Source organism: Callithrix jacchus, chromosome 17 (assembly GCF_049354715.1).
Source record: "Callithrix jacchus isolate 240 chromosome 17, calJac240_pri, whole genome shotgun sequence".
NCBI lineage: Eukaryota > Metazoa > Chordata > Mammalia > Primates > Cebidae > Callithrix > Callithrix jacchus.
Window position 1 is genome coordinate 58,190,919 of NC_133518.1, and position 12,959 is coordinate 58,203,877.

Sequence of the window (12,959 nt, forward strand, 5' to 3'; positions counted from 1 at the left end):
GTATTGTTTTCTCTTCTTTTCACTGTTTTTATAAAATAAAAGAAAACATTTTAAAGGATCCATTCTTAATGCCTTTCTTTTTTCAGCAAATTCCACTGTGACTGGCTTTACAGACAAAATTTTGCCCAAAACATCTATTAAGCTTCTTTACTCAAAAGCAACACAAATATAAAATCATAGTGTATTACTCTGTTCTCATGCTACTATAAATAACTGTCCAAGACTGGGTAATTTACAAAAGAAAGAGGTTTAGTTGACTCAGAGCTCTACATGACTTGGAAGGCCTCAGGAAACTTGCAATCACGGCGGAAGAGGAAGCAAACATGTCCTTCTTCACATGGCAGCAGGAGAGAGAAGGGGTGCCAGCAGGAAATAATAAAACAGTCAGATATCATGAGAACTCACTTGATATTATGGCAATGGCATGGGGGAAACCTAGACCCATGATTCAATTACCTCCCACCAGGTCCCTCTCACAACATGTGAGGAATATGGGGGTTATAATTCAAGAGGAGATTTTCGCTGGGGACACGATCAAATCCTATCACATAGGTAGTAAGAAAAAAATGATATTAAATATAACTTTATGTTATTTGAACATTCAAAATTGTTGATTTTTTAAAATTCAATGATTCAATGGATGGAGGTGGGAAGTGGGGAGAACAACTTAGAGCTTCTAACATGAAGAATTTAAGGCTGGTTCTCAAAATAAATATCACATCTCCAAAGCCCTTTTGTGACTCCTACCACTGGCCACTTCCTTCTTATTTGAGTTTGGGAGGAAGGAACCAAAAGAGAAAGAAACCCAAATTCAAACTTCAGTTTCTTGATAACCACCCTTTGAAGAGTGATAGAGAATTTTATTAATTACTATTCCAAGGTCAAGTAGATGCCTGATTATCTCAAGAAAGGCCAGCAAAGCAGGAAACCAGATCATCTTTTCAAAGCTCACTCACAGCTATTCTAGGAGACTGTGTTGCATGTGGTATGCAATTGGGGAAGAGGAAGTCAGTAGGATCCCGGGAGGTGCTGACAGGACAATAAGAATGAAAATAAAAGGATAAGGTTTTCAGCTGTTGCCAGAAGCAGGCAAAACACACACACACACATTCTCTCTCTCTCTCTCACACACACACACACAATGACAGAGAATCATTTAAGGAGTATTTTTTTAATTTGTGTTATATATTTATAGAATGCTTTCTGTATTGTATAAAAATGCTATACTGCCCCTTGAATCCACCATAATATTGACACTATTCTTTAAAGTACATAGTAGTGGACAGGTATTTTTGAATGCAACATGAATCATCAGATGTCTAGAATTATATTGGTTATATATAGGTAGCTACCGTACAGGTTATATGAACCTAGGTACAGAGCTTGTCTGTGCTATATAAAAAGAAAAAAAGCAACAAAAATCCAAGCCCAGTAGTGTTGCACCCTCCATGCCAACTCAATTCCTAGCCAACTCATCTCCTAGAAGAATAGTGTCAATGAGTCACAAGGTACTAAATGTGGTTCTTAGAATATCATCACAAACCCAGAGCGACAAGTTGAGGAAAAATACCATTATAAACAGTATGCTCTAGGCAGAAAATCAGATGTAGGTAGCATTATATAAATGCTCTAAATTTAGGAAATATACAAACTTGCTCATGAAATTACCTCCTGGAAATTGGTTCTTAACCTAGATTTAAAGATCTATTTCTTAAGATTTTAGTCTAGTTTTGTTTTTCTGGAAGAACTAAGGGAGTAAGTGCAGATATCCTGGGACTGGATCCAATCTTTTGCCCTTCTCAGCAATCTAAGACCTGATATTTTGAACTTGATTTTTATTTGCAATTAAGAAGACTTTCGAATTACAGATCCAGTCTACTGTCTACAAGAAATTAGAGAAAAATACTTTGAGGCATGTTTAGAAGATGTCATAGGGCCAATAACAGCCCCATGATCCCTGCTTTTTTGTGTACCCTTGTGTAATATTCTCTCCTTGAGTGTGGACTGAACCTAGGGACCCCTTTCTACTGGATAGAATACAGCAAAGTAACATGATGTCAATTTTGAAGCTGGATTACAAAAAGATAATGGCTTCTATCTTAGGAAGCCTCTCCAACTCGTGTTCACTTGCTCCATGGGAATCCATCTGCCATTTTGTCAGCAGCTTTATGATGAGTCCTGCATGATAAGAAATTGATGTCTCCAGTCAACATCCAGGGAAGACCAGAGGTCTGCCCATAGCCATGTGAGAAAGTTGGAAAATGGATTTTCTTCCACTTAAGCCTAAGGACTGCAACTTGGCTGACACCTGATTGCAGCTCAAAGGCAGATGCTAAGGCAGAGGCACCCAGCTAAGCTACACCTGACTCCCAGACCTTGGAAACTGTGACATAATAAATGTTGTTTTAAGCCGCCCAGTTTTCAGGTAAGTTGTCATGCATCAAAAGGTAACTAATACAATTTTTATGGATTCAAAGCCTCAAAGGCTGACATATGCTACAGAGAAGATAAGATTATACAAAGTTCAAATTCAGGGGTTATAGACTCAAATCTACCCACTTGAACTTTCGGTTCACTAGTGAGTTATCTCTCCATGCTGCAGGATATACCCTGAAAGAAACAGTAGGGATTCAGGTCAAGCAACCATTAGAAATGATTTGTCTTTAGTTCCTATGTATAAACTTTGATAGTGGAGTTCTCCATGAGAAACAGAACATCGCTTACAGAATGAGAGATGCATAGTTAAGGTCTAGGAACAGAGGATAGTATCTGGTGATAACTGGCCTGGAGAGTCTACTATGCATATTTCTCCCATCCTCATACTCAGTATAATGAAGTTGGTAGCTTGAAATCCGCTAAGATGAAAGCATTTATACCAAGAAAACTGGCAAATGCTACAAATCAAATTTTTTTTCAGAATCGACTATTTAAATGTTTACCAGCACACCACTATTTAGAACCAAGAACTGCTGATTTTCTTAGAGATCGTCACAGACCCAAGGAGCTGCCCAAATTTAATTTCTGGTGAAATAAATCAGCACTAAGGAAAAGAAAAAGGTGATCACAGTTGCCCTAGGGAAAGGGCAAAATGAGTACCTGAGTTGGGATTGCATACATTAGTGCAGACATGGGGAGCCTAAGTTGATACAAGTATACCTCAGCCTCTTGAACTTAGATTCATATGAGCAAGTTGCTAGTAGCTACTATTATTATCGGTTACTAGACAATGAAAGTAAGAAATAGCATATCACAGTTCAAGGAGAAACAAACAGAATAATTCACCTTTTTTGTTTTTATTCTAACCCCCAGCCAATTATATGGTGTCCCCACACACTGAGAAAAATCTCACTTAGTATAATCAAATTCACATGTCAATCTCCACTGGAAATGCCCTCACAGACACACCAGAAAAGAATGGCTTTATCAGTTCTCTAACACCTAAAATTAACCATCACAGTGGTTAAGGTAAAATATTCACTAATAAAAGTGGGGAGACATCTGGAGGTAAAATGAAGCAAAAATTAAATAATTCCATTCAAGATGTTTTATAAGAGCAACAGTAAAGCCCACCACACATGAATTAAGCTAAGCAAAATAACTCAACACGACATGTCTAATGTCTTTAGGTTTCTATTTTCTGGAAGTAAGAATGTAACATAATGTCATATTCATCTCTGAAGCCGTAAGAATCTGGAACACATTTTCTAAGGTTCATGGTTCCCATCATTTGGAGTCCTCACTAGTGAATCTGCATAAGCCAACAGTGATACACAAACTAAACAAACACAAAGCTACTTAAAAATCAAATTGTCCAGAAAACAATATTTAAAATCAAATACTAGGCAAACATTAAATAAGATCTGAGGGTACTACTAACTTGAAGGCAAAATAAAATACAAAAAAAAATCAGATAGTATTTGGCTTTTCTGTTTGCACTGAACTGTGGATTAAGCAGAATTATCTGATTTCAACCTAATGACAAAAGAAATATTTATAATATATTAACAAAAATCAAGATTTTCAGGGATAGCTAAATGAGAAAGTAAGCTGCTTGGGTGGCTTGCTGAAGAGAGAAAAACTGAAGATAGAGATCCAGATGCTATTTTGTACACAAAGTACCAGATACCCCATAAGCAAAGGTATTTGCCAAAACAAAGAAAATCAGGTATCACTGGAAGACACCAAAAAAATAAAATGACAAAGCTTTATCCAATCAGATAAGACGTAGGTGAATGCTTTTCTGTGGGCCACTACGGACCTCAGAAACAGACCAGAAAATGCTTAGTCTGTGTGAAAGCCCATTCCAGGAGTTACATGATCTGTACAACTTTAAAATCCTTTCACAAGAGCATCTGTGGCTGAACATCTCATTAGGTTTTTATTTCTTGCTAGATTCTACCCTGTAACAGTTTTAGATTCTTGTGAGACAAAGCATGAAAAGGTTATGTGTTAAGGGGTTTTTGAAGCATTGCAATAGAGATTTTATATTTTTAAAGAATATATTTTAAAAGACATGATACCCTTATTAGAAGTTATTTAAAACAATAAGCATCTTATAATCACTACTCCTGGAGAGAATAATAATAGCAAAGGACATGAAGGGGCTTCTGGAGGTACTAGCTACGTTTCTTTTAAGTCTGGGCTGGCTACATAGATGTTTTCCAATTTGTGAGACTACATTGAGCTGTATAGTTATAATTTGTGCATTATTCTGTATGTACATTATATTTCAATAAACGTCACTAAAAGCAAACAAGTAAATGATAGCTACCTGAACTCACTATTCCACCTGTTTTGGGAAGACTAATCTAACAGAAAATATTTATGCAGTAGATGCAGTTTCATTGTTATAGAAGCTGGAGGGAGGAAAACATCATTTTTGATGGTAAAAACCATAGTATGAAGATTCTATTACTATCCCCTCAACATCTCACCCAGAATCCTGAAACGCCTTGCATATGCTGGGCATTAACTAGATCAATGGAGGCAGATCAGAAAATAGCAAAGATTTTGCAAACAGACAGGCAGAACTGGTTCTAATCCCAGGTTCCATCATTTACAGAGTGTGTGAGACCTGGAATAATTTACCCAGAATAATCAAGTATGGATTCTGCTTTCCTAGTCCTTCCACTCTTTTCAAATTGAAATTATTAAGGTACCTGAGGAGAAGCTTTCTCTTCTCACTTGAAACTAACTTCTAGAGTAGAGGTGACCAGTGTTAGTACCCAATTCCCTACCTATTAGTGATCCAGGAATGGGCATATGGCCCATACTAGACTACTCAGAGTTATTGCCTATGTGTCTTGAATTGCAAAAATGTGAGAGGGAGAGCTTCTAGGACCAGGCTGGAGTACAGTGGCATAATCATGGCTCACTGCAGCCTCGACCTCCTGGGCTCCAGTTATCCTCCCACCTCAGCTTCCTGAGAAGCTGAGACTATAGTCATGTGCCACCATACTGGGCTAATTGTTGTATGTTTCACAGAGATGGAGTTTCACCATGTTGCCCAGGCTGGTCTCAATTTAAACACTATGAAGGGATAGGCAATAAACCAGACATTTCAGATTTCATCCTGGTCCCATCTTTCCTCCTCATACCCCTACCAAATTTATGTTAGAATATGAATTCCCAAGGCTGCATCTACTTATGGATTATATATTGTCAGTAGAGAAATTTGCATATTATTTTGTGATATATAGACTCAACGTAAATGAAAAACACTGCTACCATTTTTACTTCCCCAACTATCATTATGAGCACTTTCCTCATAGGAAACACAAAAACATATTGGTGTGAGATGAAGACTCAAAGATCAAAGCATTTAGAAATGAGACTCACTTTCAAAAATGTTGGCAGGGGAGTCAGACTTCAGAAAGAGTAGCTTGTGAAATAAAAAACACAACATAAATTTAAGGGGAAAAAACTGTGAAATTATCAGTTTGCACCAATCTATTTGTAGTAGTTAAACAACAACTTTCTCACATAATTATCATATCCAAGAAGGATGTTACATACCTCTAGAAATCAACTTTGCAAAAGTCCATGTTATAGTTATTTTGCTAGAGATTAAGTAATTTAGAGGAAAGGCCCAAGGTTTCATTTATTTTAGAGACCAGAATTAGACAGGGTGACCCTGTTATTTTTGCTTTATCTCATTCTAAGACATAATATACATCTTTATTTATGATGGGAGCAGAACAAAGTGTTCATTTTGCTTTCATATTGGCCTTTTTTGACATGGCTATGATGACACTAGACAACAGTTAGGTCATCAGGGCAATCTGAAAAATAAAAATACTTTGTGGTTGTCTCAGAAACCATGTCATCGATAAAATAGTTATTACCATTAGCACTTCATAGAAGGAAATGTTTAGGAAAGGCATTTTAATTAGCTGAGACACTTCTGATTTTCCTCAATTTAAGAAAAACAACATAATCCTGCTGAAAGAACACAGACTCAGAAATAGTGGGCTTGAGTCCTAGCTCCATAAATTACCAGGGGTGTGACTCCAACAAAGTCACTGTAGTGTGGGTGATATGGAGCACAATGGTTGCATTCCTTTTGTTAATGGGACATTATATAAAGACACATGGAGAATAATTGTATTACTCAAAGAACAATCAGAAAAGCAGACCTCCTAGGAGACATACATAATAAGAGATTTATTATAAAGATTTGACCTTACACAACTATGGGACTAGTTAAGCTACAGCAGAAAAATTTTAACTCTTGAACCTTCTAACTAAATTCAGACGTATATAATAGAATAATTCATTGTGTCAAAGTAGGACTTCACATAGAAAAGTGAAGAAGGGATAAATTAGACAATCCATCTATTATAAGTTACTATATTAACAAATTAACAAAAAAAACACACACACTCTTCATCACTGGTCATTAGAGAAATGCAAATCAAAACCACATTGAGATACCATCTCAGGCCAGTTGGAACGGTGATCATTAAAAAATCTGGAGACAACAGATGCTGGAGAGGATGTGGAGAAATAAGAACACTTTGACATTGTTGATGGGAGTGTGAATTAGTTCAACTATTGTGGAAGACAGTGTGGTGATTCCTCAAGGTTCTAGAAATATAAATACCATTGGACCCAGCAATCCCATTACTTGGTATATACCCAAAGAATTATAAATAATTCTACTATAAAGACACATGCACACATATGTTCATTGTGGCACTGTTTATAATAGCAAAGACTTGGGACCAACCCAAATGCCCATTAATGATAGACGGGATAAAGAAAATGTGGCACATATACACCATGGAATACTACACAGCCATAAAAAGCAAGGATAAAGCTGGAAACCATCATTCTCAGCAAACTAACACAAGAACAGAAAACCCAACACCGCATGTTCTCACTCATTAGTGTTGAACAATGAGAACACATGGGGGATTGTTGGGGGGTTCGAGGGAGGCCTAGGGGAGGGATAGCAGGGGGTGAGGGGATTGGAGAGGGATAACATTAGGAGAAATACCTAATGTAGGTGACAGGAGGATGGATGCAGCAAACCACCATGGCATGTGTATACCTACGTAACAATCCTGCACGATCTGCACATGTACCCCAGACCTTACAGTATAATAAAATATAAATAAATAAAATAAATACATCTACCTTTTGAGATTTATTTATTTATCTCTATCACTCAGGCTAGAGAACAGTGGTGTGACCATGACTCACTGCAGCCTCAATCTCCCAGCCTCAAGCAATCCTCCTCAAGCAGCCTCAATCTCCCAGCCTCAAACAAACAAACAAACAAAAAAATTACTAATCACATCAATACATGAAAAAGTACATTTAATAAAATATAACACTCTTTTATAACTTTCACAAATGTAATCAAGAATATATTGAATCAAAAGCTACTTCAACATCTTGATGAAATTTTAGGACAATTCTCATTAAGTTGGCATCCATTAAAAGATGTCAGATATCATGTACCAATGCTACTTTTCAACACTGTAGTTGAGTTTTGCCTAATATAAGGCAAGAAAAGAAATGATAACGAAGATAGAAAAGATAACCAAAGGAAGTTATTGTTCCTTTTGCTAAGTTCTTATAGTGAGGACATATTCACATTAGTTACATAACTAAAAATAATTTAAAATTAATCTCAGACCAAATTTATTCTTTTCCAACATTTAATTTGGATTCAAAGGGTACATGTGTAGGTTTTTTACATGATTGTATTGAGTTACATGGTTTTCTGAGGTACAGAGCATAGATGATCCCATGACCCAGGTAGTGAGCCTAATACCCATTAAGTAGTTTTGGGTATTACTGGGGTATTATCCCAGCTCAAACCCACTTCCCTTTCTTTCTCCTATAGTAGACCTCAGTGTTTACTGTTGCCATCTTTAGTGCAATGTGTTCTCAGTTTTTACTTCCACTTTTAAATGCGAACATAAAGCCTTTGGTTTTCTGTTTCCATGTAATTTGCTTAAGATAATAGCCTCCAGCTGCGTCCATGTTGCTGCAAAAAAAACCATGATTTTGTTCTTTATGGCTGCATATTATTCCATGATATATATAAATATATATACACACACTACATTTTCTGATTCCAATCCACTGTTGATGGGCAGCTAGGTTTACTCTGTCTTTGCTACTGTGAATAGTGCCGCGATGAACATGCAAGAACATGTATCTTTTTGGTAGAATAATTTATATTCCTTTGGGTATGTAGTCAGTAATGGGATTTCTGGTTTGAATAGTTCTTTAAGTTCTTTGAGAAGTTTCAAAATTGCTTTCCACAGTGGCTGAACTAATTTACATTCTCACTCAGCGTGTATTTTCTCTGCAGCCTCCCCAGCATCCATTATTTTTTGAACTTTTAATGATTCTCATTCTGAGGGGTATGAGATGTATCTCTCACTGTGGTTTTGATTTGCATTTCTCTGATGATTAGTGATAATGCGCACTTTTTCATATGTTTGTTGGCCACTTGTATGTCTTTTTTTTTTTTTTTTTTTTTTCTGAGACAGAGTTTTGCTCTTGTTACCCAGGCTGGAGTGCAATGGCGTGATCTAGGCTCACCGCAACCTCCGCCTCCTGGGTTCAGGCAATTCTCCTGCCTCAGTCTCCCAAGTAGCTGGGATTACAGGACGCACCACCATGCCCAGCTAATTTTTTTGTATTTTTAGTAGAGACGGGGTTTCACCATGTTGACCAGGATGGTCTCGATCTCTTGACCTTGTGATCCACCCGCCTCAGCCTCCCAAAGTGCTGGGATTACAGGCTTGAGCCACCGCGCCCAGCCTGTATGTCTTATTTTTAAAAGTGTCTGCTCATGTCCTTTGCCCATTTTTAATTGAACATTATTTGGCTTTTGCTTGTTGATTGCAGTTTCTTATATATTCTGGATATCATACCTTTGTCAAATATTCATACTTTGCAAATATTTTTTCCATTCTATGAGTTGTCTGTTTACTCATTTACAATTTCTTTTGCTGTGCAGAAGCTCTTTAATTTAATTAGGACCCATTCTCAATTTTTGTTTTTGTTGCAATTTCTTTTTGGAACTTAGTCACAAAATATTTGCCAAAGCCAATGTTGAAGAGGGTATTTCCTAGATTTTTCTTCCAGGATTTTTTGTTTGAGACCCTGCATTTAAAGCATTAGTTGATCCTGAGTTAACTTTTGTATATGGTGAAAGACAGGGGTCCAGTTTCATTCTTCTGCATATGACTAGCCAGTTATCCCAGCACCATTTATTGACTAGGGAGCCCTTTTCCCCATTGCTTATTTCTGTTGACTTTGTCAAAGATCAGATGACTGTAGGTAGGTGGCTTTATTTTTCTGTTCTCTATTCTGTTCCATTGATCTATGTGACTGTTTTCATACCAGTACTATGCTGTTTTGGTTACTGTAGCCTTGCAGTATAGTTTGAAGTCATATGATATCCCTGGCCCATAGTTTATGTTGGCTTAGGATTACTTTGGCTATTCAGAATCTTTTTTTTTTGGTTCTATATAAAATTTAAAACAGTTTTTTCTATTTCTGTGAAAAATGATGTTGGTAGTTTGATAGGAATAGCATTGAATCTGTAAATTAATTTGAACAGGCTGGCCATTTGAACAATATTGAGACTTCCAATCCATAAGTATGGGATATTTTTCCATTTGTTTGTGTAATCTGATTTCTTTCAGCAGTGTTTTGTAGTTTTCCATGTAGAGAGCTTTCAGCTTTTTGGTTAGCTGCCTTCTTACGTACTTCATTTTTTTGTGGCTATTGTAAATGTGATTGCGTTCTTGATTTGGCTCTCAGCTAGAACCCTGTTGTGTAAAAAAGAAATGCTACTAATTTTTGTAGATTGATTTTGTACCCTAATTTACTGAAGTAGTTTGTCATTTCGAGGAGCCTTTTGGAAGAGTCATCAGGATTTTCTAGGTATGGAATTATATCATCGGCAGAGATAATTTGACTTCTTTTTTTCCTATCTGGATGCCTTTTATTTCTTTCTCTTGGCTGATTGCTCTGGCTAGTACTATGTTGAATAGAAGTGGTCAGAGTAGGCTTCCTTGTGTTGTTCCAGTTCTCAAGGTTAACGGCTTTAGCTTTTGCCCAAGCAGTATGATGTTAGATCAGACCAAATTTCTAAAAGACATATTCACAAGGTCAATTAAACTCTATTAATTCCTCCCTTCCATGAGCATTTTTTGAGCATGTACTCTACACCAGGGTGGTAGAATAATATATTAAAATACAATTAATGTAATTTTCTTTTTGTGCTCTAGGATATACTCATGCCTCAGTGGAGGTTTGTATTATAGAGCAGAAGATAGAACTTTGACACCATGAAATGTTGACTAAATGCTACTTTATGATTCCTACGTTGTGGTAGTAAGAGACTAGCCAAGAGGTGGAAACCAAGAAGTCTGGAGACTTACTACTTACGGTCAGCCTAAAAAGAAAGCAGAGTGGCACACAAAGTAAACCCATGTCTATGTTACATTTTTTACTACAAAGATATACAAAAAGAAATCACAGAAACACAAGGAAGAGCAAAAGACAACATTAAAGACTGAAGATATGGCATGTAAATAAGAGGATGGATGTGATTTCAACTTGTTGTAGAAATGGGAAGAAAGAGATAGAAAGTGAATATGGGTCATGTTAACAACCTGCCTCAGAGATTTTGTGAGTTTAACTCCAGATCATTACAATAACATGAATGTTGCAATAAAACAAGTCACACAAGTTTTGGGGTTTTCCAGGGCATATAAAAATTCTGTTTATATTATATTATAGTCTATTAAGTGTTAAATAGCATTATGTCTAAAAACCAATGTATATATCTTAATTTAAAAACTTTATTATTAAGGAGGGGTTTGTCTCCATGTTGATGTCTACTGGCTGATCAAGGTGAGTAATTGCTGAAGGTTAGGGTGGCAGGGGCAATTTATTAAAGTAAGACATCAATGCAACATCACCCAAATGGCAGAATAGAAGGTAACCTGTTAATATCCCTTTATAAAAAACAAGAACTCTGCAGCCATCTAATACCAAAAATGTCTCTCTGAGAGCCTCAGAATTCAAGTAGGAGTTTGTGAAACTCCAGTGAAGCCCAAGACATTGGAGTGTCATTTTGACAGTACAAACTGAAACCCATTTGGCCGATTCACTGAGCTTTCTCCTGGGTTCAAGCCAAGAAAGCTCTAGTCCCATAAGAGGCTTGAGTACAGCCCTGTTTAGCCCTGAGCCTATAACCAAAACCATCTGCCAAGAGGTCCAGAAAGAATTGTGTTCACTAGTAGTTTGGCAAAAAGGCTCATTTGCCCACCACTGTTGGTCTCAGCAGTGAATCTGAAAGTTGCCCTATATCTTGGCTCCTGCCCCCATCAATGAGGGTTCCAGCTCAGAGCTGCTCACACCAGAATCCAGAGGAAGACTCATCCATATCTTACAGCCTTGGAGTCTGCAACTCTCTAATGAGCTTGCTGATCTCTGTTCCAAAGCAGATCCAGAGGGGGCCCTACAGTTAATGTAATCTCACCTACAGTGAACTCATTTTTGATGAAGTTGCCAAGAACATGCATTGGGGGAAAAAGACAGCCTCTTAAATAAATGATGCCAGAAAAGCTGGATATCTATATACAGAAGAATGAAAGTAGATTCCTATCTCTCACTATACAGTACAATAAAACTCAAAATTGATTAAAGGCTTAAAACTAAAACCATAAACTATGAAACTACTACAAGAAAACATTGGGGAAACTCTCCAGGACATTGGGCTAGCCAATTTAAATCATGTCCTACAAGCACAGGCCACCAAAGCAAAAATGGACAAAGGGGATTCACATCAAGTTAAAAAGCTTCTGCACAGCAAAGGAAACAATCAACAAAGTGAAGAAACAACCCAGAGAACGGGAGAAAAGATCTGCAAACTGTTCAAGTGACAAGGGATTCATAATCAGAATATATAAGGAGCACGAAAAACTGTATAGGAAAATAATCTAATAATCTAATTATAAAAAGGGGCAAAAGATTTGAATAGATATTTCTCAAAAGAAATATAAATGTGAAGCAGGTATATAAAAAGGTGCTCAACATCACTGACTATGAAATAAATGTAAATCAAAACTACAATGAGATATAATCTTCCCCCAGTTAAAATGTCTTTTATCCAAAAGTCAGGCAATAATTAATGTTGGTGAGGATGTGAAGAAAAGAAAAATATTGTACATTGTTGATGAGAATGTAAATTAGCACAACTACTATGGAGAACAATTTTGAGGTTCCTCGAAAAAAATAAAAATAAAGCTACCATATGATTTAGTAATCCCACTGCTAGGTATATACCCAAAAGAAAGGAAGTCATGGTTGGGCATGGTGGCTCACGCCTGTAATCCTAGCACTTTGGGAGGCTGAAGGGGGCAGATCATGAAGTCAAGAGATCGAGACCAGCCTGTCCAACATGGTGAGACCCTGTCTCT

General features: G+C 36.9%; 2 long non-coding RNA genes across 4 annotated transcripts in view; one reads left to right on the forward strand and one right to left on the reverse strand.

Annotated features, from left to right (window-relative positions):
• The window catches only part of LOC118148788 (uncharacterized), a 36,690-nt gene extending 25,730 nt beyond the window's left edge, over positions 1-10,960 (forward strand). Inside the window, exons 3-4 of one of the 2 annotated variants that reach the window (XR_004735745.3) lie at positions 2,104-2,425; positions 10,761-10,960. This is a non-coding gene — a long non-coding RNA (uncharacterized LOC118148788). The remainder of the gene's footprint in view (positions 1-2,103; positions 2,426-10,760) is intronic. The other variant, XR_013528687.1, reaches the window with a different exon arrangement.
• LOC108588864 (uncharacterized) overlaps positions 1-12,959 on the reverse strand; it is a 382,270-nt gene that overhangs the window by 246,296 nt on the left and 123,015 nt on the right. The window lies entirely within an intron of this gene.